Raw genomic sequence first — 24,205 nt, forward strand, 5'->3', positions numbered from 1 at the left:
GTAAAAAAAAAAAAAAAAACTTAAAAAAAAAAAAAAAAAAAGAAAGTGAGGGGGTGGAAAACAATTTGTCATGCTAATGGACATCGAAATAAAGCTGGAATAGCAATCCTTACATCAGGACAAACTAGAATTTAGACAAAAGAGACAGTAATAAGAGGTGAAGAAGGACACTATATCATAATAAAAGGGTCTATCCAACAAAAATGCCTAACAATTGTATATATTTATGCCCCTTACTTTGGAGCAGGCAAATATATAAACCAATTAATAACAAAATTAAAGAAACTCATTGATAATAATAAAATAATAGTAGGTGACTTTAACACCCCACTCACAACAATGGACAAATCATCTAAGCAGAAGATCAACAAGGAAACAAGGGCTTTGAATGACACACTGGACCAGATGGACTTCACAGATATATTGAGGGCATTTCATCCTAAAGCAGCAAAATACACATTATTCTCAAGAACACATGGAACATTCTCCAGAATAGATCACATACTGGGTCACAAATCAGGTCTCAACAGGTACAAAAAGATTAAGATTATACCATGCATATTTTCAGATCACAATTCTTTAAAACTTGAAGTCAACCACAAGAAAAAAAATTGGAAGGAACACGTGGAAGTTGAAGAGAATCCAACTAAAGAACGAGTGGGTCAACCAGGAAATTGAAGAATTAAAAAAATACATGGAAACAATGAAAATGAAAACAACAGTTCAGAACCTTTGGGATGCAGCAAAGTGGTCCTAAGAGGGAAGTATATAGCAATATAGGCCCTTCTCAAGAAACAAAAAGAGTCTCAAATATACAACCTAACCTCACACCTAAAGGAGATGGGAAAAGAAAGCAAATAAAGCCTAAATCCAACAGGATTTATACTAGGTATTTATCTAAAGGATACAAACATTGTGATTTGAAGGGGCACATGCACCCCAATATTTATAGCAGCAATGTCCATAATAACCAAAATATGGAAAGAACCAGATGTCCATTGACAGATGAATGGATAAAGAAGATGTGGTATAGATATGTTTATATATCTATATCTATCTGTATCTATATATCTATATATCACACACACACATACACACACACACACACACACACACACAAAATGGAATATTACTCAGCCATCAAAAGAATGAAATCTTGCCATTTGAAATGACATGAATGGAAGTAGAGGTTATTATGCTAAGTGAAATAAGTCAGAGAAATACAAATACCATATGATTTCACTTATATGTGGAATTCGAGGGAAAAAAAACACATGAGCATAGGGAAAGGGAAGGAAAAAAAAATAAGATGAAAACCACAAAAGACACTAAACTCTAGGAAACAAACTGAGGGTTGCTGAAGGGGAGGTGTGTGGGGGGGAGGGGTAACTGGGTGATGGGTGTTAAGGAGGGCACTTGATGTAATGAGCATTGGGTATTATAAGCAACTGATGAATCACAAAATTCTACCTCTGAAACTAATTTAAAAAACACACATAAAACTTGCAATCTTTACCACTTCTAAACGTACCTTTCAGTAGTGTTAAGTATATTCACATTACTGTGCAACCAATCTCCAGAGCTTTTTTTTAAAGATCTATTTGTTTATTTGAGAGAGAGAGAAAGAGAGAGAGAACACATGCAAGTGGGGGGAGGGAGAGAGGGAGAGAATCTTAGCAGACTCCCTGTTGAGCCTGGAGCCTGACGTGGGGCTCAGCCCCACGACCCATGAGATCACAACCAGAGCCATAACCAAAAGTTGGATGCTCAACCTATGGAGCCACCCAGGTGCCCTGTCTCCAGAACTTTTTAACCTTCAAACCTGAAACTCTATAATCCAGTTAAACTTTCCCCCTTTCTCCCTGCCCTCAGCCCTTGGTGACCAACATTCTTCCTTGTGTGTCTATGAATTTGTCTACTTGAAGATACCTTACATGAGTGGAATTATGCCCTCCTTGTCTTTTTCTGACTGGTCTATTCCATTTAGCATGATGTCTTCAAGTTTCATCCATGTTGTAGCATGTGTGATTTCATTCCTCTTAATGGCTGAATAATATTCCACTGTATGTAAATGCCACATTTTCTTTATTCATTCACGAATGGACTCTTGGGTTGCTTCTACCTCTTGACTGCGCTGCTATGAACATGGGTGTACACTCTGCCTACTATTTTTCATCACAATTTAAACCCTTCTGTTTTTTAAAAAAAAGTTCTAAATTAATAGAATATGTTGTATTCTTAATGCAACAGGAAAAAAATTATTTCTTTACTGTTCATAAAGTGTCATTGCATGATTTATTTCTATATAAAAATACTTTCTGCCCAAGAAATTCTCCATCACCCTTCCCAACTGCCACCAATATCTTTTATTTTTTTCTTCAGATTGTTCAACCCTTTAGAAGTGTTGGATAAAATTTCAGAGTACGTTACTGCTTTGAATGGAGTTGCTAACTGGGGAGTATCAGTTTCCCAGGAAGGGAAAAAAGATCTGGTGTAGTATGAACACTTCCAAATTTGTATCACCCAGAGATGAATGCTCTGGATTTTTTTGACATGCTTCTTGATGGTGATGACAGTAAATGTGCCTTATAGGGTCATTTCCATTTCTAAATTAACCCACCTCATTGTTTGAGGAATCAAAATTTCTGAGTAAATCTCTCTTTGCCGTTGTTGAATTATGATAACTTAGAATGACTGCCCCTCTTCAGGATGATTTAATGATCTAATTCCCTCTGTGGTATTAGAAGCCTTAGGTTGTAAATACTACATACATATGTTGTGTCTTACTCTCCTAGAAGATAAAACTCATGTTCAGAAAATGTGTTCTTTCAAGGGACATGACTGTCAGCTATTGTTAATCATACAAATGGACTCATTTTTTTTCTTTTTATTGCAAAGCAAATATAAAAAGTGTTTCTAGTTAAGTACTGTTGTTTTTGAGACAGAAGATGCATGCTTTGGAAACTGGAGACAATATTGCACTGAGACTAGAATTACCTGATGAGAGGAGCTAATTGTCATGAAAATAAAATGTTTCACTTTTTTTTTGTTTTATTGTCATTGTACCACAGCTAAGAAATCCTGATTTTTGTAAATATAAATTCACATTGCTCATAAACACACATGAACGTATGTTATGCATAAACTATTCAATACATACATATCTTCATTTTACAGACAAGCAAACTGAGGCCTTGGCAGGTTATGGGACTAATGGCAAGGCCACACAGTCTATTAATGTCAATGGTGTAATACCTTCAGCTCTTGTTTCTCAGGGTGTTTTAACTCAAACTCCCTTTTGATAAACAGAAAAGTTTTATGAAGTTGCAAGAAGTTTCTGAGAGAAAACTCCCCTTCCCTTCCCCATAATTCAGCCCCTTTAAAATCACAGGTATGATTAGAAGATGGTTTGTTTTCTATATACTTCTACACACCGATTAGGTTGAGCTTTTATTTTTCTGTGGGCAAATAATATATTTTTTTTCAAATTCATATATTCTCCCCTGAGTTTCCTTCCATCACCCTCCAAACACTGGCTGAGAACCATATCATTTTAATTAGAATGCTCTTTGGCTACACTAAATGTAGATTTTTATGATTTTTATTTATAAATATTAAGCTGATGACTCCAACTTGTACAGACCATCTCTGAAGAATGTTACAAATGTGTGAACTTTAAAAGTATCCTAGCTGCACTTTTTGTTTCCTCATTTATATCTATCCCTAATTCAGCCTTGTGCTGAAAGTCTCTTCAGACTAAGAAAAGTTAACATTAGGCTTTATGTCAGTTGTTAAAGAGTCTGTTTTTTAATTTCCACCTATTTTTGAATTTCTCAATTTTCCTACTAGTTTTATACCATTATGGTTAGAAAAGACACTTGATATGATTTCAATCTTCTCAAATTTGGTAAGACTTGTTTTGTGACCCTTTATATGATCTAATACTGGAAAATGTTCTGTGTGACTTGAGAAGAAGGTGTATTCTGCTGCATTGAATAGAATGTTCTGAACATGTCTGTAAGGTCCGTTTCGTCTACAGTGTTATTCAAGAATACTATTTCCATACTGATTTTCTGTATAGATGATCTATCCATTGTTCAAACTGTGGTATTGAAGTCCTTTACTATTATTGTATTGCTGTCTATGTCTCCCTTTCGTTCTGCTAGCATTTGCTTTATATATTTAGGTGCTCCAATGTTGGGTGCATATATATTTACTACTGTTATAGCCTCTTGATGAACTGACCCCTTCATCATTATGTAGTGATCTTCTTTGTCTCTTGACTTTCTTATTTCAAATTATATTATGAACTTATAATAATCACAAACAGTATGATACTGGCATAAAAATATACACATAGGCCAATAGAACAGACTAGAGAGCCCAGAAATAAACCCTCATATATATGGTCAACTAATATTTGACAAGGGCATCAAGAATACACAATGTGGAAAGGAACATCTTTAATAAATGGTATTGGGACAACTGGATATCTACATGCAAAAGAATGAAATTGGATCCTTATGCTATACACAAAATTTAACTCAAAATGGATTAAATGCAATATCTGACACCATACAACCCCTAGAATAAAGCAGAGAAAAAGCTCCTTGACGTTGGTCTTGGCAATGATTTTTTGGATATGACACCAATAGTACAGGCAACAAAAGCAAAAATAAATGTGGGACTACATTAACCTAAAAAACTTCTGTACAGCAAAGAAAATAATCAATAAAATGAAAAATCAGCTTATGGAATGGCAGAAAATACATGTAAGCCATCTACTTGACAAAGTGTTAATATTTTGTTTTTCTAAAGAAGGCATACAAATAGCCGAGTATAAGAAAGGTGCTCAACATCACTAATCATCAGAGAAATAAAAGTCAAAACCACAATGAGATATTACCTCACACCTATTACTATGACTACTATCAAAAAGAGAGGAGATAATAAGTGTTTTCAATGGTGTGGAGAAAAGAGAACCTTTGTACTCTATTGGTGGGAATGCAAATTGGTACAGCCATTATGGAAAACAAGATGGAGGTTCCTCAAAAAAATTTAACATTGAACTACCACATGATCCAATAATCCTACCTCTGGGTATATATCCAAAGGAAGTAAAATCAGTATCTCAAAGAGACGTTTGTCCTCTTATGTCCATTGCAACATTATTCACGGTAGCTGAGATATAGAAACAACCTAAGTATCTGTTAATAACTGAATGGATAAAGAAAGTGTGTACATACATACACACATATACACACATATAATGAAATGTTATTCAGCCTTAAAAAAGAAGGAAATCCAGCTATTTATGACAACCTAGATGAACCTGGAGGACATTATGCTAAGCAAAATAAGCCCACCATGGAAAGACGAATACTGCATGATCTCATTTATATGTGGAATCTAAAAAGGTCAAATTCATAGAACCATAGAGTAGAATGGTAGTGGTTAGGTGGTGAAAAATGGGGAGATGTTGACCAAGGATACAAACTTGCAGTTATAAAATGAAAGATTCTGGGGTTCTAATGTATAGCATAGTGACTATAGTTAATAATATTGTGTTGTATACATGAAATTTGCTAAGAGAGTAGATCTTAAGTGTTCTCACCAATCAAAAAAAAAATAGTAACTATGTGAGGTGATGGATGTGTTAATTGTGGTAATCATTTCACAATGTGTATATATTAAACTGTCATGTTGTACACAGCAAACAAAACAAAAGAGGTGTTAATGCTTTCTTCTTTTTCTTTTTCTTTCTTTTCTTTCTTTCTTTCCTTTCTTTCCCTTTCTTTTTCTTTTTTTTTTTTCCTTTTTCTTCTTTTTCTTTTTCTTCCTCTCCTCTCCTCTTCTCTTTTCTTTTCTATCTGTGGAGCTCACCCCAGGGAAGTTTTTGCACTGAGGTAAAGTTTACATAAATTCCAGCCTATGCATTTTGAGAAATAGGATATCAGAAACTTAATTAGCTCTGCTTGGTCTTTGCATCAGAAAAGTGAACACTAGCTGTTGTTGAGAGATAAAGCCTGCAATCTCAGTGGCTTAACACATTTGTTTCATTATGTAAAACCAATCCACAGCAGGGGTGGAGATGAGAGTGGGATCTGTTAGTGTTTGCCAGCTTGGGCTACCACAACAAACAGCACAGATTGGGCGGCATAAACAACAGAAATTTATTTGCTCCAAGTTCTGGAGGCTGGAAGTCCATGATCAAGTGCCCATAGGTTGGTTTCTGGTGGGGCTCCTCTGTTTTGTAAAAGGTAGACTTCTTGCTGAATCCTCACATGGCCTTTTCTCTGTGCATGCTCAAAGAGAGAGAGAGAGAGCAAGCAAGCTCTGGAGTCCTTTCTTCTTCTTATAAGGACACCAATCTTATCAACTTCATTTAACTTTAATTATCTCCTGAAAGGCCCTATTTGCAAATATAGTCACATTGGACAAAATATGTCAAAATATGAATTTTCAGAGAAGGACATGATTTGGTCCACAACAATGGCGTACACAGTCTTTCAGAGATCTAGGCTGAAAGAAGATCTACCACCCTCCTCCCAGGTCTCCCTGAGTGTCAACATTCAGCAGCAACAAGGGAAGAGAAAGAGTTTTGTGCACAGCAGGGTAAGGGGCCAAGGACATGCATCACTTCTGCAGAGGTCCCACTGATGATGCAGTCATAGGTCACCTAACTGCATGGGAGATTGGGAAATATTATCTAGAATGTGCCCAGTGTAAAAGAAATGGGTTTGATGAATATCTCTCCAATCTGTACTGTAGCCCTTGATGCTCCCAGACATGGTTTAAAAAAAAAAAGCGTACCTTTCCTTTGGCTCAGGTCATGATCCCAGGGCCCTGGGATTGAGCCCTCTGTCAGGTTCCCTGCTCAGTGGAGAGCCTGCTTCTCTCCCTCTGCTGCTCCCCATTTGTGTGCCTGCTCTCTCTCTCTCTGTCTGTCAAATAAATAAATAAAATCTTAAAAAAAAGAAGAAGTGCATGGACAATGTGTTCATATAAGGAAGAGGAAGAAAGAAAAAGGAAGAGGGAGTGTGAGGCCACATCCAGCTTAGGTTTTAAATCTAGAGAACGAGGGAAGAGCCAACGTGTGTCAGTTTGACAGTGTACGCACAGTGAGTGGTGAAGAGCTTCAACCACGTTACATCTGGGAAGTCTCGAAGCCCTCACCCTGCACGGCAGAGTCATCGGATTTGTATACAGTAGCTGTTGTATACAAGAAGAGAGAAGCCCTGTGTGTTTCACGTTTTCTGTCATGGTAAGGATGCAGAGCAAGAGGGGCACCTGGGTGGCTCCCTTGGTTAAGCGTCTGCCCTCAGCTCAGGTCATGATCCCAGGGTCCTGGGATCTAACCCACATTGGGCTTCCCTGCTCAGCGGGGAGTCTGCTTCTCCCTCTCCTTCTGCCCCTCCCCACTGCTTGTGCTCTCTGTCTCTAGCTTGCTCTCTCTCAAATAAAGAAAATCTAAAAAAAAAAAAAAGTGGATAGCAAGAGAGCTGGGATAAGACCCTAGAAAAAGAGAAAGTGCAAAGTAATTATTTTCCTTTCACTCTCTCTATCTTGCCAAGAAATCCCATGTAAACTTTAAGCACACTTCAAAACCATGTCTTTAGACAGGTTTATCTTCCACGAGCCACGCCCCATGCCACTGGGGTCTTCTCAGGGCACTACTCTCAGGATAAGCTATTGAGTGGGTCAGGTGTGTAGGGGACCTCCTAGGGTCACTCTGATGAGGTGAGAATCCTGATTTCCCAGACAAGGAAACAGGCTATCTAGTGCGGAGGCATGGTGGGCTGGGTGTGCCATTCATTCCTCCTTGGTGAAAAATCCCCCAGAACACATTCCTCTCTCCTCCAGTTAATTCTCCTAGTAGAATTAAATTCAGTATTTTCCCCCCACATTTCTCCAAAGGGTACAAATGAAGGCCTGTTATTTTTTTTTTAAGCAATCTGGGTTTAACAGACTAAAAATTACTTTAAAAAAATTTCCTGAAAACAGTAAAATTCCATTGCCACTCTTTTTTGTTTCCCATATACTCCTCTTTACTGTACTTTCAAAGTAAGCCTTTTTCGTAACCCTGAAGGCTTTTGTCTTTAGGTTGTCAGTAAAACCAAGTTGGCCTCTTTGACTCAGTCCGTTGAGATATGAGTACACTGAAATGTGTCCAATGGGCCATTGCCAAAGTTGCTGTTTTTCAATTTATGTCTGAGTCAGAAAAGTCCAAGGAGAATTCTACTTGTGCAGGTTGCATAAGAGCCGGCAAACAAAGCTGAACTGGATAAGAGCTTAAAGAAAATAAGAGAAGCATAATATGCAATCGAGGCCACAGATACTGTAGCACCGGGAGCGAGATGGTGACAAGGTCAAAGAGGCTGCAAATTTATTAAGTGACTCAATCCTTCCTGAGAGCTCTCTGCCGTATCTCCTCCGCACAGGTACAGATCTTGCCTTTAGTTTTACAAAGATTAGAGCTAGAAAGAAGCTGCTTTGAAAACGGTGGGGGGGCATTTTCAGGGCACCCACCGGCGTGTAGTATAATCTATTGTATCCTGTTATGTCTATTTATCCTCCTACTCTCACCTCATGCCATGCATATAGTAGAAGCTCAATAAATGTCGACTTCATTGAATTGCTAAGCTCTGTTCTCTTCTAAGTAAACCGACAGCACATGCTGCTTGCTACCTCTTGAGTGATCAATATTTTTATGGTTTCTTCATTTCTCCAACAAATAGCTCCAGTGAAACAGCTCAGCCTTTAACCCATTTGTGCGAGCCCTGCCTGCACTCCTCTCCTTATGCCATAGTAACCTTCAGACCTACTAGAAAGCAGCTCTTCTTCCTTTGTATCTCCCTACGGGTCCCAGTAAGTGTCCCCGAAGACAAAAGGCACATGGAATCCCCACCATTTATTACATTTACTTTCCTTCAAGTACAAAGCACCAGATGTCTCTGCATTCAGAAAAAAAAAAAAAGAGAAAGAAAATCATGAGTCATCATGAGAAGACCATAGATTTTGGATTCGGACTGATCTGCATTCTAATCGCCACTGCACTTGTAGCTGTGAAACCAGGGGGAGGTGACATGCTCTTTCCCGGTCTATTCCATCATCAGCACAATAGTCATGCTTACTTGCAGGGATGATCCAGGAATGCAGTAGGGTTGAAAATGTACTCAGAGTCAAACACAAGTGAGGAAATGTAGCTTCTTGGTATTCTGTAGCCGGTCTGCTCTTTCTGAGTTCACATCGAGTAGATAGTGGAGGCAATCGTGTGATCCTTATCTGACCCAGGAACTGAAAGTAATTTAGGTAATGCAATCTGTTCCAGATGCTGCTCAGACTTTGAGTCCCTCCCCTTTCCCTGATCTTCCCTTGGAAATCACCAGGCATATGAGGGGGTTCACACTGTCCTTTTGGTAGAGGAAGAGAAGGCTCAGATCATGCAGGGTCTCCTATGCTCTCTATGGCTTGCTGTGGACAGACTGGTCTTCCTCCCCCAATACTGGCAATTGCTGAGCTGTATCTAGTTCACCCTATTCTTTTTGAAAGGAAGCGTCAACACCCATTACGGGAGTCTGCTGCTCCAGGCATTCACACGTGCTCCCCAATTCCATTCTCACCTTCTCCTGTTTGCTTTGACCCTAAGGCTTTGAAAAGTTGCCCCACTACTTTCTTAACACTTCCTCCTCCCCTCTAGCGCACCAGGGGCTTCTGGATTCCTGTCATACAAAGCGCAGACAACGAGGAGCCAGTCCTGTATCTCAGGCTCATGCATCTGAACCTACCCTGTGGGATGGCTCCGGTGCCATATTGGATCTGCCGTCAGCTGTAGAACAAGCCATTTTAGGGGCCTGCAACCTCCCCCACACTCTGTCCTGGAAATTAAGCTATTCCTTTGGTATTTATGGGCTGCCTCACACTCATATCTATGTTTCTAAAAGACTCCTGCAATTTGCTGTATGATTCTTAGGAGGGGAAGTAGAAATGAGAACACTTTTGCTCTATGGCTATCCTTTTTTCCCCCTATGATCCCTCAGGGCAAGAAGGAACAAATGATATCATTCCTAACTTCCTTTAAGACTCCAGTGTCATGGTTCAGTCCAAATGGTGGAAATCAGTCCACCCATAAGAAAACCTAAGTAAGAAAGGATCTTCAAAGCCTTATAATTGTTTTCAGAGGAAACACGCTTGGACCAAAGCCTAGACTCTTCTATGTATTTGCAATAGGTAAATAACCTATACTATATGGTCATTTCTGGGCATAATTCCAGTTTTATGCTTTGAATTCTTGAATTCAAAACATTTTCTAAGACAAACAACAGACTAGATATGCCCACCCCACCAACTCTAGGCAGAATTCTGCCAAATCTATCCTAATGAAGGACATTTGTAAAGGCCTTTATGATGGCTGCACCATAAACCGAAGTAACTAATCCCAATATGGGCCAGCAGTTACTCTTAGGAAAGTTCTCCAAATTAACTTGCTTTCCAAATACCTAATGCAAAAGACAAAGTACGGGCTTCTCTCTTCCTGTTTATTTGTGGATAGTTTTCAGTGATTAGGAAAAGAACCAAACTGTAAATGCAGCTTGTCAACGGCAACAATGTGGCTTTTCAACTTTTGGCTGATCGAGACATGAAAAGGTAACAATTTGACTACTTTTTATATAAATATAAGTGCATATTTTCACAGCTCTGCTTCAAGACTTAAGCTCTGCCAGCTGATTATTAATTGCCAGGAAATGTCTGCCCAGTCTATCACAGAGTCTTAATTAAGCAAATGCATTGAAATTATAAGGGGGCAGAGGCCCACAGAATTCACCAGGTGTAATGAATTCTAAAGAAGCGGTAGTTATAGTTTTCCCAGGGGTGCTAATAATACACACACGCTAGAGGACAACAGAATTAAGAGTTCTTTTTTCTCCTTTCTACTAATCTCCCTTTTTAAAAGATACTAACTATTCAGTCTTTCACTCTCAGTTTAGGTGACTCTTCTTTCCAGAAAATGTCCATACTCCATTAGGCTGCATGAGCTGACCCTCCTCCGTACTCCACCTGGTAAACAGCTTTACTATTGTTCTAACCACACTCTGCTTTAATTAGCTGTTATATGTTTGTCTCCCCCAAAATGTCTATGGCCTTGCCTGGTCCATGCCTTATTCATCAAAATATCACTAGAGTGATATAAAACATCCAGGGCACAGTTGTCTGTGAACTATGTTCTTTGGTTAAATAAAATGTGCAAAATCACCGGTTTGAGCTATCCAGAGCACTTTAGAAGCCACAAGAGCAGAAGGAGTTATTTATTTTTACATTTTAAATATTATACTTATGAACAGAGCACACAGTGAGCAAACCTTTACTTAATTTAGTACCTATTTTTGCCAAGCTGGGAACTAAAACATTTTTGGCTCATATTCCCCATGAGCTGCTGTGCTTTCCATAATTCATTCCTCAGAGGGCTTTCCCAGGGGGCTGGGGCACGGAGGGCCTCATTGGTAGACAGCAGATGCCCAGCAGGCCTAAGGCACGTCTGACACACAGATGATGGAGGGGGTGGGAGAAAGGGAGCAGCAGCTCCTGGGATGACATATTTAGGAGCCTGACGAGGTGTACTGCTTTAAAATTACTGATCGTAAGAAGTAGTTCCTGCAAATGGTGTATGGGATGTGCCCTTCTGTCCACACTAATTCACTTGGTAAGCACAGAGAAACAGAATTCTTCTTGTTGAAGCTCATAGAAATGTCAAGAGTGAAAAGGATGGTGCAGTTAGAAATCCTTTGCAACCTGAAGCTCTCGCTTGAAGCTGAGACAGGAGGAAGAAGCTAAGAGTGAGAGGACTGGGGCAGCAAGGAGAAACACTATGTGAGTTAATACTTGCCACAGGTAAGGGAGGTGAAATAGTCACTACCTTGGAGAAAATCAAGTGCTCACTTTCCTGAGGTCATGGCCTTCCAAGAAGAGATATTTCAGGGCAGTAGATGACCACTTTCTCCAAGAAGCTGAGGGCTTGACTTCCTTAATTCTGCAAAAGAGGAGAAATAAAATGCAGCCACCGATGTTTAAAGAGGGAGAGGGAAGTCCGAAGTCACTGGATCACTGACTGCAGAGTTGTTCATTACAATGAGGTATATGGGATTTACCCCCTAAGGAAAGACACTGGCCCTATTCAAGGAGGATCCATTAGGTTAGTAATTATTGAATTTCCATTCTCTTTGGAATTTTAAACAGTGAAGTCTACGAATCATGCATTATGAGCAAGGTAGTAAGGGAGTATGAGAAGCAAGAGACATTCTCTGTCCCAAATGACCTTGAGGGCTGTTGTGAAGATTGCAGACATACATAAAAGTGGCCAAACAATGGCATATATGCTTGGCATAGAGTGGGCAATGGGTTAATAGTGACATGGATTTCTGTTTAGTGATGAAGTTTGTGGTCTATGTACTAGATATTACTAGATTTTAAGTACATAATATCATCTAAGCTATGCTCATCCCAGACAAATAGTGAGGCCTGAGTTTGGCACTGCCTCCTCCTTGGGCCTGCACACTGAGTCCCTATGTTTGCTGTCTTCAGGGACTGCTGCCCTTTGGTCTCATGAGGCCTCGTTTAGGCCTGACCCCCTGCCCTGCCCTTCTCTGTGAGCCTGTGTAATTGTGAAGGTACATACTAATACACATGAGGGTGATGATTTTTGTATTTAGACAAGAGATGGATTGGTTCTTACCCAGAAGCTACTGGACTCAGAAGCGCAAAGTGTGACCTGAGTCTGTCTCTTACAAGCATGTGCCCTTGGGTAACTCCCTGACATACACAGCCCAAATGTCCTCATCTTCCCAGAACACGGATCCCAACTCCGGAGGAGGCCAAGGTGTGGGCCCACCAGAAGCGGACAGCATTGAGTCCATTTTGCATGAGTGATGGTTTATTTGACTGGAAATACACATGTTGCTGGAAACCCTTCATTGGTGACTATAGGCAAAAGTAAGTAAAACATAGGTTATGGTCAATTTTTAACTTCACTTGTGAGTCTCACGAAAACTTGTGAAATGCAGGTTACGTATAATAGGGAAGTATGTAATTTTCCTCACAAGGTTATTATGAGAGTTAGCCACCAACCATAGTATCCAATAGACTCTAATGGCGTTGCCCAAACATTTCTTGAATCTGCTATTTTGCATCTGAAATTATTTAGGAAAAAAACGTTGATAGTAAAAATAGAAGGCTTAGGTTAGAGGCAAGTAATTGGGGGTTTGCATTCTTAACACCCAGGTGGTGGTCACACATTCTACATTTCCTCTGGGGGTCACCCCAGCTGCAAGCTCTTAGTACCTTGAGGCATTGACTCCATCCCACTCATCTCCATGTTCTCCCCAACAGCTAATAAAGAGGCTTATTGCACTAGAAGTTCAATATAGATGTGCCAAATAAAAAATGAATACGATTATAATTAGAAGTCCATAACAGCAAGCAGCAGCAATGCTAATGCAGGCGATGCTGTGTTTTCGAAGGGATTGTTTAGGGGCCCGCAGTCTGGAAATGCTATGCTCGTGGGGTACACCGTCAATTAATGAACAGCCAAGTGCTGAGTTCAGGAACAAGAGAAGACAATTATAGCTCTGCTGCTGGGGAGGCAACTCTTTCATTGACATGTAAGCTCTGCGTAAAGCCTTGGAAATTTCCATTTTAATAAAAACAACCTTGGAGAATCATAGGAGACAGGAGAATCTGTTCTTTATCCCTGACAGTTTGGTTGTCTCCTGAAATGAGGTTTTTGCCAGCCTGACGCAAAATCCCGGGTGCAAGTTTTGTTTACATTCACAGACCACCTCTTAGTGCTCTGTTAAAGAGATCAGAGAGAGGTTGTGGATATTAAACTCCCACCAGGCCTCCTCTCATGCTGAGTATAATTAGATTTTAGTCTTAGGTCAGAGAGAAATGGGTAATTGGGGCAAATTGCCATGAAGCCAGGCACTTTCTCATATGACTTAGACTCTGAACTCAAATGAACCTGACCTCTCTTGCAGAGTCCTGCCTCTGCAGGGTCTCTCCTGTCACTCCTGGTGTCTCTCTCATTACTAACAGCCCTCTGCCCTCAGCAGTCCTTTTTGGGATCTCTCAGTCAATATTTATGTTCTTGATAGACCCTCTCACTCTTTCCCCCTTAGATCTCTGGCTAAGGATCCCTGTTTTCAGCAGTCCACAATACTTTGCAACTCTAAGGGAAAGGCCCTTACGTAGTAATTATTTGTGGATTGGCAAGAACTGGACCCGAGCAGGATAGTTTGTCTGGCTGATACCAAGGATTCCGTCAGAGATGAGCTGGGTAATTGAAAGCATTTTTGTTTAAAAAAGCGTGCATGGATAGTTTAATCAAGATAACTATGATTCATCCACGTGCTAAAAACAGTCACATAAGTGTGTTTGAAACCTGAAAGGGGAAAAGAAGGCACAGGGTGCAACCCTCTCTGTCCATGTGAGATGTCAAAGATTCTTTGGAGGTTTGGTGTCTTGTCAATACCTTTTTCCAGGGGCTAAGAGTGAATGTGAAGGAGGACAGGCAGTCCTGGGACTCAAACCCAATAAGGAGTCAGGACTCGTCCACATACATGAGTAGAGCTGACTGGGTGTTCTAGCAAAGCAGAGAACATATCCTATGGGAAGAGTAGACTCCTGGGAATCAGGGATTAGGGACAAGGACAGCAAGACCTAAGTAAATGTCCTAAACTAAAACAACCAAGCAAGGGAATAATAATAAATGCAATGTGGTCTTTTTAAAGTTTTATTGCTGTAACACATTACTACCAAATTAGGGGCTTAAAACAACATGGATTTATCATCTATATTTCTGGAGGCCAGAAATATGAAATACATCTCTCCAGTATGAAATCAAAGTGTTGGCAGGGTTGCTTTCCTTCCTGGAGGTCTAGGGTATAATCCAGGTTCTTGCCTTTTCCAGCTTCTCGAAGCTGCCCGCATTCTTTGACTCATGGCCCCTTCCATCAAATCTTTCTCATGATGTCATTTCTCTGATTCTACCTCTTCTGTTTCCTTCTTCCACTGTTTTTACATATTCTGAACATCCTCTCTTGCCTTATTTCCAGAACACTCCCTAGCAGTCAGGAGCTATACCCCTTGGCAATGGCAAAGTCCTCTCTAGAGAAATGGAAGAGCCCTAGAAACTATGTCTACATGTTGTCAGTAAGGGGAGCCTCAATGAAAAAGCCAAGCTTCTGGTCACCCATTGTGATAAAACTCTCTTGCTGGCAAACACTACCTTTGCACCCTGAGTGAGATCCTAAGATTCTCTTTAGAAGCTCAGAATCCATGTGTGTGACAAGCATGCAGACATTTATACAAACTCTGTCTTCACTTCCTAACCCTCAGAGAACTTGGTGTCTAGAGCCATCACACTCTTACTCAGTTTCTCCCAGAGTTAATCTCCTGGGATGTGAGAAGGGAGCATTATATATTCTAGCAGCTGTCAACCAAAATGATATCTGGAATACAGAATTGAAAGACAAATTGTCTGATCCAAAGAAGGCCAAAGTATGGTGATAATAATTTTCGTTTAAACAGGTATGATACACATTGTTTTGATAGGAGTATAATGAGGAGTTGGTGAGAACATAGTAAGATGAACACAGAACACAATGAGTGGTGACACGGAGGAGAGAAATGTCTCTCTTGGGAAGAGTTTTAGAAGTTTTTCCAGCATGTGGAAACTTTGAACAAGGAGTTTCTGAAAGAAATGTAGATAGCATGGAATTTCCAAGTAGCAAGAGGCATTAAGTGAGGTATCGGGAAATCTTAAAATGGTCTGTTGTTCTTGGGAAATGCAAAGAAGTTATGAGTGAAGCACTGTTGGCCCTGAAAAGAAATATTTACTCACTGTCAGAATCAAGATCTGCGGCAGCTATGTGCCCATATCATGACGTTGCTTCAGAAAAATACAATTGGTTACTCACTCCCTGAAATGTTTCAAGCTGCCGATTTTCATCATCTTTCTCAATGTGACTCTGTCTGCCCACCTATCGCTTCCTTTTTCCTTAACTACCATGGTTCCTAGGTCTTCCATTACTCAGTAATTCAGGAGAGATATGAGGCTGACTCAATCAAAAGGAAACAGAAAGGAGTAATTTAAGCATAATGTGATGGGAACTTGAGTTTTAATCCACATCTACTGCTATCAGAAATCTTGCTGGATTTCAGCTTTGACTGTGAGTTTCGTAAGAAATCATTAAAGTATAGATATTTATAGCTAGACAATCTTTATCTAGACATGTTACAATACTGCATGAGGTTACATGGCCCTTAACCCCTGTGCTCCAAAAACTTAGATCTCTGGTATACCAGGTCAGTGTTCTTTCTATTCTGTTTCTGCCCTTGTTTAGGTCCGCAGCATCAAGAATCAACAGGGTTTCTCCCTTCAATGGAAACAGGATCACAAGCCACCAGGTGGCAGTGGTTGGTAAAAGTGGCTATAAGTCAAGACCGTTCTGTACTCATTGCTCCTTTTTTCATTCTGGCCATTATTTGAAGAACTTTTAACATGTTCGAAAGGTTCATCTAAACCACCCAGCCAGAACTTTCTTTTCTATGGGCAGTCTCTCAATTTCCCAAGTTAGGAATTTTATTTTTTTATTTTTTAAAGATTTTACTTATTTGTTTGATAGAGAGAGAGAGCAGGCACAAGCAGGGGTAGCAGCAGGCAGAGGGAGAAGCAGGCTCCCCGTGGAGCAGGGAGACTGACGTGGGTCTCAATCCCAGGACCTCCCGGGATCATGACCTGAGCCAAAGGCAGATGAGTAACCGACTGAGCCACCCAGGCGCCCTCACCAAGTTAGGAATTTTAAATTATATTTCACTCTTCTAATTCCTTAATTGCTATTATCCAATCAATCTCTACTTCTTGATAAAATACCGTAGTTATCAAACAAATCCTCTCAAATTCTCCCAGTGGTTTCTTAGCTACTGAGCAGAATCTAAGCATTTCAGGCTAATAATCAGAACTGTAACAATCCATGCCTATTCACCTTTATATAACAGTGGAATCATATGGTGGTGTGCTTAGAAGATGCTTAAAAAATTTTGTTCTTTAATATTGTATATAATTATAAATACACAAATTTATACAAATGAAAATATGAGGGGTATTGTCTTTCAACAATTTTTATTATGGTCAGATCTCTCTGCAAATAATATACCCAAAGCAAGTAAGTCTTTCAAAGCTTACAAGCTGCTGAAGAAAAAAGATTATATAAGATTTCAGTATCACCTCAGAATTTAACCACAGACCTGTGGCAGAAGACTACACATCCCCCTGTGACAAGAAGTAGCTTTTTCTTTCATCAGATAAACTAGTTTAGTTCATTCATATCCAGGAAACAAACTCACCAACTGATTTAAGATTTCATGCTGATAGTAATGGTAATAAGAATTTCATCTTATATGCACAGAATGAATTATAAGTGCATAACATGATTTTACTTATTATATCACTTAAATTTATTATATTATTTGAGCCTCCAGGTATCCCATGTGGTTGATAGAAAAGTATTAGTTGCTCTATTTTACAGAAAAAAGGAATTCAATTTTAGTGGAAATAACGTATTTGCCCATGGTGACAAGGACAAGAAGTGGCAGAAATAATGACTTAAACTGGATTTCCAGACCCCTGGTTACAAATATTAACTGGACAAACTTGTAATGTTGGAGAGGGAGCAGCCAGTCACTTTGGCTCACTTTCCTACTAGAATCTTCTACCCACGTCTGGAGAATAGCTCTGTGTTGGTATCTAAGGAAAGTCCAGAAAAATTAATGGAATTTGATTGACTAATGAACTTCTCTGCAACCCAAATGTATTTTTTAAACCTTTTTTTTTCAGAACCTTTCTTCATATGAAAATGTTAAATTGAGCTGCTCTCATTGACAGAACCCAGAAAACTGCAAGCTTGGCTTACTCCGTTTTCTCTGTGTGGTTCCTGAGGTACCTGCAGATCCAGAAGATTCCAAGAAATACAGTCAGGAAAAGAAAAAAAAAAGCATTTGCAGGATTCAGGGTCTTTCTTGACAAGCAACAGACTAGTTGATCTAGGCAAAAAAAAAAAAAAAAAAGACCTATTTTTACTTTAATCCTCTTGAGGACATTGCTTCTGTCCCAGGGGTGCCTGGAGAAGTGCTGCTGCCCAGGTGCTCGCCAGAATCAAGCCTGGGGTGACACCCAGGGACTGATGTGACGAGGGTGCCACTGCCACCACGGAAACATTCAGCAGTGAACCTGATTCCTCTGCTGCCCCAAAAAGTCATCCCTTGTGTCACGCCACTGTCAGCAAAGAGAAGTCTCTGTGACTCCTGCATCCTGGGGTTTCCAGTTCCCATTCAAAGTCCAGGAGTGGGTCTGAGGGAAGCCCTGGCACCCTTGCTTTAGCTCTGAGGAAGCAGGTGAACCTGAGGGGAAGGGGCAGCCCCCGGGACAACTTGCGGGCTGGGGACAACCTGAACACAGAGCCTGGGTTCACAAGCTTTGAGGCCGAAACAAGCGACCTTTGATTCAGGTTTGTCATTCTCAAACCTAGCCACCCAGATGAATCATCTGGAGAGCTTTGAGGATAAATTAAGTGACAAAATAACACAGAGACCAATTGGATCCGAATCCCTAGAGGTAGGGCCCAGGCAGCGATACGTTTCTTTGTCTCTCGTGGGGATTCTAATACACAGTGAATGTTGAAAACCACTGGCTGCAATGATCTCTAAAGTAGTTCCAGCTCTGTTTTTAAGTTTTCATGACAACAAGCCCAGTGCTCTTTCCACAATGTTTTGTGCATTTTATTTCACAGGAAACTGAGTTCCTCACACCAAAATGGAGCAAATTCCAGGAATAATCATCCTAATTTTTTGCCTCCCAGCTTGTCCCAGCTTCATAAGAGAAAACCTTTTCTCCTTGTTCTTAAGGCAGAAAGATGGTTTTATAATCTTCCATTGCTACACACATCCCTGGTGGGCTGTCCACGTATTCCGAATTGTCTAACGTGAGATGCATTCTTCCTACAGAGCCAACTTAGGAATGAAAGGGAGAGAGGAAAAGTCTTTCTTTGGCTTTTGAAGGGAAGGCAGCACAGCTTTTCTGGAACATAGTTATGGGCATTCCATAGCAGTCCAGTCCATCTATTAATTTAACTTCTATCATGTGCCAGGAACTGTGAGAGGCACTGGGGATCCAATCATGGCTCAAACACACACTTCCTTGCCCCCTTGGCATTTCAGCCTAAAGAGGGAGATTTTCACAAATGCTTTGAAGGAAAAGATCTAAGTTATATCAAAGAATAACAGGTTGGAGGAGTTCAGGAAGGAGACTGGATTATGGGGTCAAGGACCACCCCTCTGATAAAATGACTCTGGTACTCCTTGACAAGTTGGTATGGCTAGATCGGATCTAGAAGGCAGCCATGAACAATATTCCCCATTTTTCCTCAAGTCAAAGGCAATTTCTTTTTCTCTACTTAAAAAGAGGAGATCCGACAACCAGATGGGCATTTGCTCAACTGGTTTACTATTTATACTTTGAAACATATTGAGAAATACTGAAGCCACTACGGAAAGCAAAACATACAACATTCGGCAAAACCAGTCTCTTGAGGAAATTTCTCAGGAAGTGCTGGGGCCCATCTTTCTTGAACAGTGTCTGGTTAATAGGACAAGATTTATGCTTTCCTAGTTAGCTCTCTCAAACCATTTGCAGAACAAGGCACAGAATAAATAGATATTAATCTCTAGTTAACTGCCTCCTGCCTCATAAAAGAAAATGTGTCTTACACGTTCATCCTTGAACTGGTCAAATTTCTCTCCTTCGGCACATGGGAGATGAGATCTCGGGCACTATTTCCTGAGTTTAGAATTTCAATTTGAGGCTGCCTGTTCTGGAGGTGGTCTTTGGCTTAAAGAGCACTGTCCTATCTGAGCTACTTGCTTCTGTGGCTTTTTTGCATCAAACTGAAAGAGTGAGCCCATCGACCCAGAATTAGCTGCAAAGCCATCCCTAAAAGACAAGCTGGAAGTGGAGATCATTGATTCACTTCCCTCCCATGCCCTTTGGGAAGCCAACCTCAAGGACCTCAAGGGCCTCAAGGATTTCCCTGGGTGTGCCATGGCTGTCAGTACCTCTGGACCCATAGCAATTTCACACAGGCTGCGTGTGGTTGGTTGTAAACTGATGCCAGTGCTTAGAACAAGGAACACCAGCTCAAGTGCAAGCTTTTTCATGTACTAGGCTTGCGACCACAGGCAGTTCACTGCTTTGGGCCACAGTTTTCTCATCTGTAAAATGGCGGCAATGACCCTTACCTACATTAGCAAGGTGATGGAAAATTAAAGGAACTAGTTAAAGATAATCATAAACCATAATGTACTTTACAAATAGAAGGTAGGATTATTATGATAGCCTTCTATTTATTTCCTCTCTATGCCCCACTTTTTTTTTTTTTTTTTTTTCAAAACACCCCTGTCAGGCCAACCTGCCAAGACCCCCTGCCCCTGGCAACTTTCTGTGAATCTTTTCCATCAGCACATTTTCTCCACTATCAGATTGCTCTTACCCAGATCTGAATTCTTTTCATCACCAATTTTTTGAGGCTTGGTTCTCAAAGGCTTTTATGTTTTGTTTTGTTTTGCTTTGCAAAAGAAGAACAATCAGGGAATCAAACCCTGGGGAAGAGGAGAAACTCAGGAGAGATGGGAGGGAAGGGGGCTTTGAAATAATAATTAGGGAGGTGGAGAAGTACCAGGTTAGATGTCAAGTCTACTGGTGGACACATATAACATAAAATCAAACTGACACACTTTTTAAAAGCATCAAAGTTGATAATGTTTTCTTGTTTCTTTTTTAATTTACATACAGTAAAGTTCCCTCTTTTTGGCATACAGTTCCAGGAGTTTTGACACTCGACATGACCACCACACTCAGAACAGAGTCCATCAGTCCAAAAGGAGTCCCTCTTGCTGCTCCTTTGGAATCTGCTCCTCCCCCAACTTTTAACCCCTGCCAACCACCGAGCTGTTCTCTGTCACTACCAGAATTTTAAAATGGGAAATGAAAATTTCCAAACCGGTTGGTAAATGTGGTTTCCTTCCTGTGTCAGCATTGCCCTTGCTCTGGCTTTTTGTTGTGTTGTAGCTCATAGTAATAAAGTTCAAAGAAGAGCTATTGTTTTCTAAGCATCCCTACCATTGTTTTGGCAAATGCTCTCCTGTCTGGGTGCCAGAAGAAGGTCCTGGGGGTGGGGATACATTGTGTTTGCAAAAATGAACAAGATCGCATAGAGAGGCCATTTTCAGCACAGAATTGCAACCCTGGTATAAAATTAGAATTGCTTCTCGAGGAGAAACAGCTTTTATTAAAGTAAGTACAAATTCTTTCAGGAGAATCCCAGGTTTGATATAACTTTTAATTAAGTTTCTCAAAAGCTGGAGCTCATTTATTCTTCCTTCTGTCTGCCGTCTAGAAGCAGCATGCAAGCCCCGCGTTCACTGAGATCTTGCTTTGAATTCTAATTCCAAGCTGAGTTTTTATACATAATTTTGGTTCATTCCATGAGTTTTCTAAAAATTATTTGTTTGAATATCATCAATATCTACCTCTTCCTCTCCCTCCGCTCTCTCTCTGGAAATCTCTCTGGATATGGCTATTAAGGAGTTTGAGCAATCTTGTCTCAAAACTGGATTGCAGTTAGTAGTTTAGAACCAAATGAAACAAAACGAACTCCCTAAACAAATTAAATTCAAATATGCATTCGTTTCTTATCCTGACTGGAGATAAATAGGTGATAAAATGAACTTTAGAAAAGTGATTCTAACAGCAATATTAGGAAAAAGAGGTAAACTTTTTACTGTGTATCTGAGTAGTGAAAGGCCACCCCTCACAGTAAAACTGCAAAGTTTTAACCAACTTTGAAATTCCAACCAGCGTCTCCTTTGGCATCCAAACTAGAAATAGACTATATAATACAGAGCAGGCATTGTGGAAGACAAAAATCACTCTGCCATTTTCCTTTCCTTCTCTTCTCTTCTTTTTTCTTTTCTTTCTTTCTTTCTTTTTTTTTTTTTTTTTTTTTTTTGGCTTGCCTTNTCCAGAGGCAAGAGAGCCCACATGCGTATTCAGAATTCCCAAAAGCAAATTTTCAAAAGTTAACAAGTTAATTCCACATACCTTCACCATGAGTGACCCAATGTGCATTTCATTTCTGCTAGAACTGTACCAATGGAAATATTTATTTGGCCTAGCTGAATAAAGAGGTTTTGTATGCCCTTTGTATACGTTTATGCCTCCTTCTTTAACCATGTTTATTGGCTGCAAATTTCACTTGACTGCACAAAATGCATTTACAATTGATAACTCTGAAATGTAACAGCAATTGTGTTTATGGGAGGCTATCTTCTAGCTACTTAAACTGGCTGACACCCCATGTATAATGTCTGATTATAGAACAGCCTGGGAAAGGAACTAGCTCTTCCGGCCCTATAGGTATCAGCAACAACTCTTAGAGGCTTATATAGGAAATAATAAAAACAAACATTGATATACATGCTTTTTGTTTTTAATTAGCCATATTGATAAACAGATCTTAAATTATTTTGTAATGCCTGAAAGCGTATGAGTGATCAGTGTGATCTCCTTGTGTTTTCCAAATAGTGCACTATAATGGTATAATGTATGCCTCGCAATGGAAACCAGCTTTGAATTTAGGGAAGGAGGGGTACCAAAGAGTCAGAGAATGAGGTAGACAGAGTGCTGAATATCTGAGAAGTGGCATCCTGCTTCCAACCTGAAATACTAACCACATCTCTAAATAATGGGTTTAAACTCAAATAGTCTTAGACTTTTAGAACTGTCAGTGAGATGACAGGATCTAGTTCCTCACATTCGAAGAAACTGAACCCCCACTGATTTAAGTACTTGCTCTAAGTCACATAGGGAGCTAGTTGCAAGAAGAACCAGGGGGTCACACACTACTTAGTAACTTCCTCTGACTGTTTGAGGAGAGAAGGACCTCCTGACCCTGCTCATGGCCAACTTGGAAACTTTCAGAGGGGAGTCCTAGAGGCCCCTGATAGTTTTTCCTCATGAGTTTAATGAACCCTGTTGGTTCCCAAGAGACAAATTCCAAGCAAATACCTTCTTCATAAACAAAGCCAATTATTCCAATGACCTGAGGGAGTTAATGATTATAGTCAATCATCCCAGCTCTTTAAGCTTTCATGAATACCAGCCTTCTTTTTTTTTTTTAAAGATTTTATTTATTTATTTGGCAGTGATAGAGACAGCCAGCGAAAGAGGGAACACAAACAGGGGGAGTGGGAGAGGAAGAAGCAGGCTCCCAGTGGAGGAGCCCAATGTGGGGCTCGATCCCAGGACTCTGGGATCACGCCCTGAGCTGAAGGCAGACACTTAACGACAGCCACTCAGGTGCCCCTACCAGCCTTCCTTTGACCCCGTAGCTATCATATTAACTATAATAATATCACATAATATGTAATATATAATAATACCTTAATAGCTATAATAATATCATAATGCCTTGACAGTACCTTTATTTTCACTATTTTACTGTGATTGCCTGGCACTCGTTGAGCATTCAATATTTCTAGGTATTTTTCTTTATGCTTTTTTTTAAATTTAATTCTCACAACAAATTAAGATAGTAAGCACTTGTGCTGGTCATTGATGTCAGAGCCATTTCTGGTCATTCTCCTGCTCTGTTCAGTATTATAGGGGGCTGAATCCTGCAAGTTACGTCACTCATGCTTTTTGCCAACTGGTTTGCACTCAACTTCAGTAAAGGGGGAAACTGGCAAAGATGAGAGGGTAGGAAGAGGGAAGATGCTGGGTATTTCTGTCCATTTCCTTTGGTCTCAGGCAGCATCTCCAAGAATAGCTGTCTCTCTTCCATTGTTCTAGTTCTTACTGGGTAGGCCATGCTCCAGAGCTTTGGTAACACGTGCCCTCCCTTTATCCCAGGTGGTGGGAGCTTCCTGATGAGTTGCCTCACCATCTTTGCTTGCCCCTTTCGGCCCTTCCAGGACCTTTCCAATTGGTTGTCAGTATTAACAATTCTGTCTGAACCACCTGACATGGATTCTGCCATTTGGACTGAAACCTGGCTAATAGAGCATTATTATCCTTATCCTGTAAATGAAGAAACTGAAG

General features: G+C 40.2%; 1 long non-coding RNA gene across 1 annotated transcript; it reads left to right on the forward strand.

Moving 5' to 3' along the window:
- The first annotated feature begins 7,088 nt into the window (after positions 1-7,088).
- On the forward strand, positions 7,089-21,440 carry LOC117801067. Its single transcript, XR_004623453.1, has 3 exons — positions 7,089-7,264; positions 12,844-12,987; positions 17,891-21,440. It is a non-coding gene; the product is annotated as an uncharacterized LOC117801067 (long non-coding RNA).
- The last annotated feature ends 2,765 nt before the right edge of the window (positions 21,441-24,205 follow it).

The sequence above is a fragment of the Ailuropoda melanoleuca genome, chromosome 2, assembly GCF_002007445.2.
Source record: "Ailuropoda melanoleuca isolate Jingjing chromosome 2, ASM200744v2, whole genome shotgun sequence".
In the NCBI taxonomy this organism is placed as follows: Eukaryota; Metazoa; Chordata; class Mammalia; order Carnivora; family Ursidae; genus Ailuropoda; species Ailuropoda melanoleuca.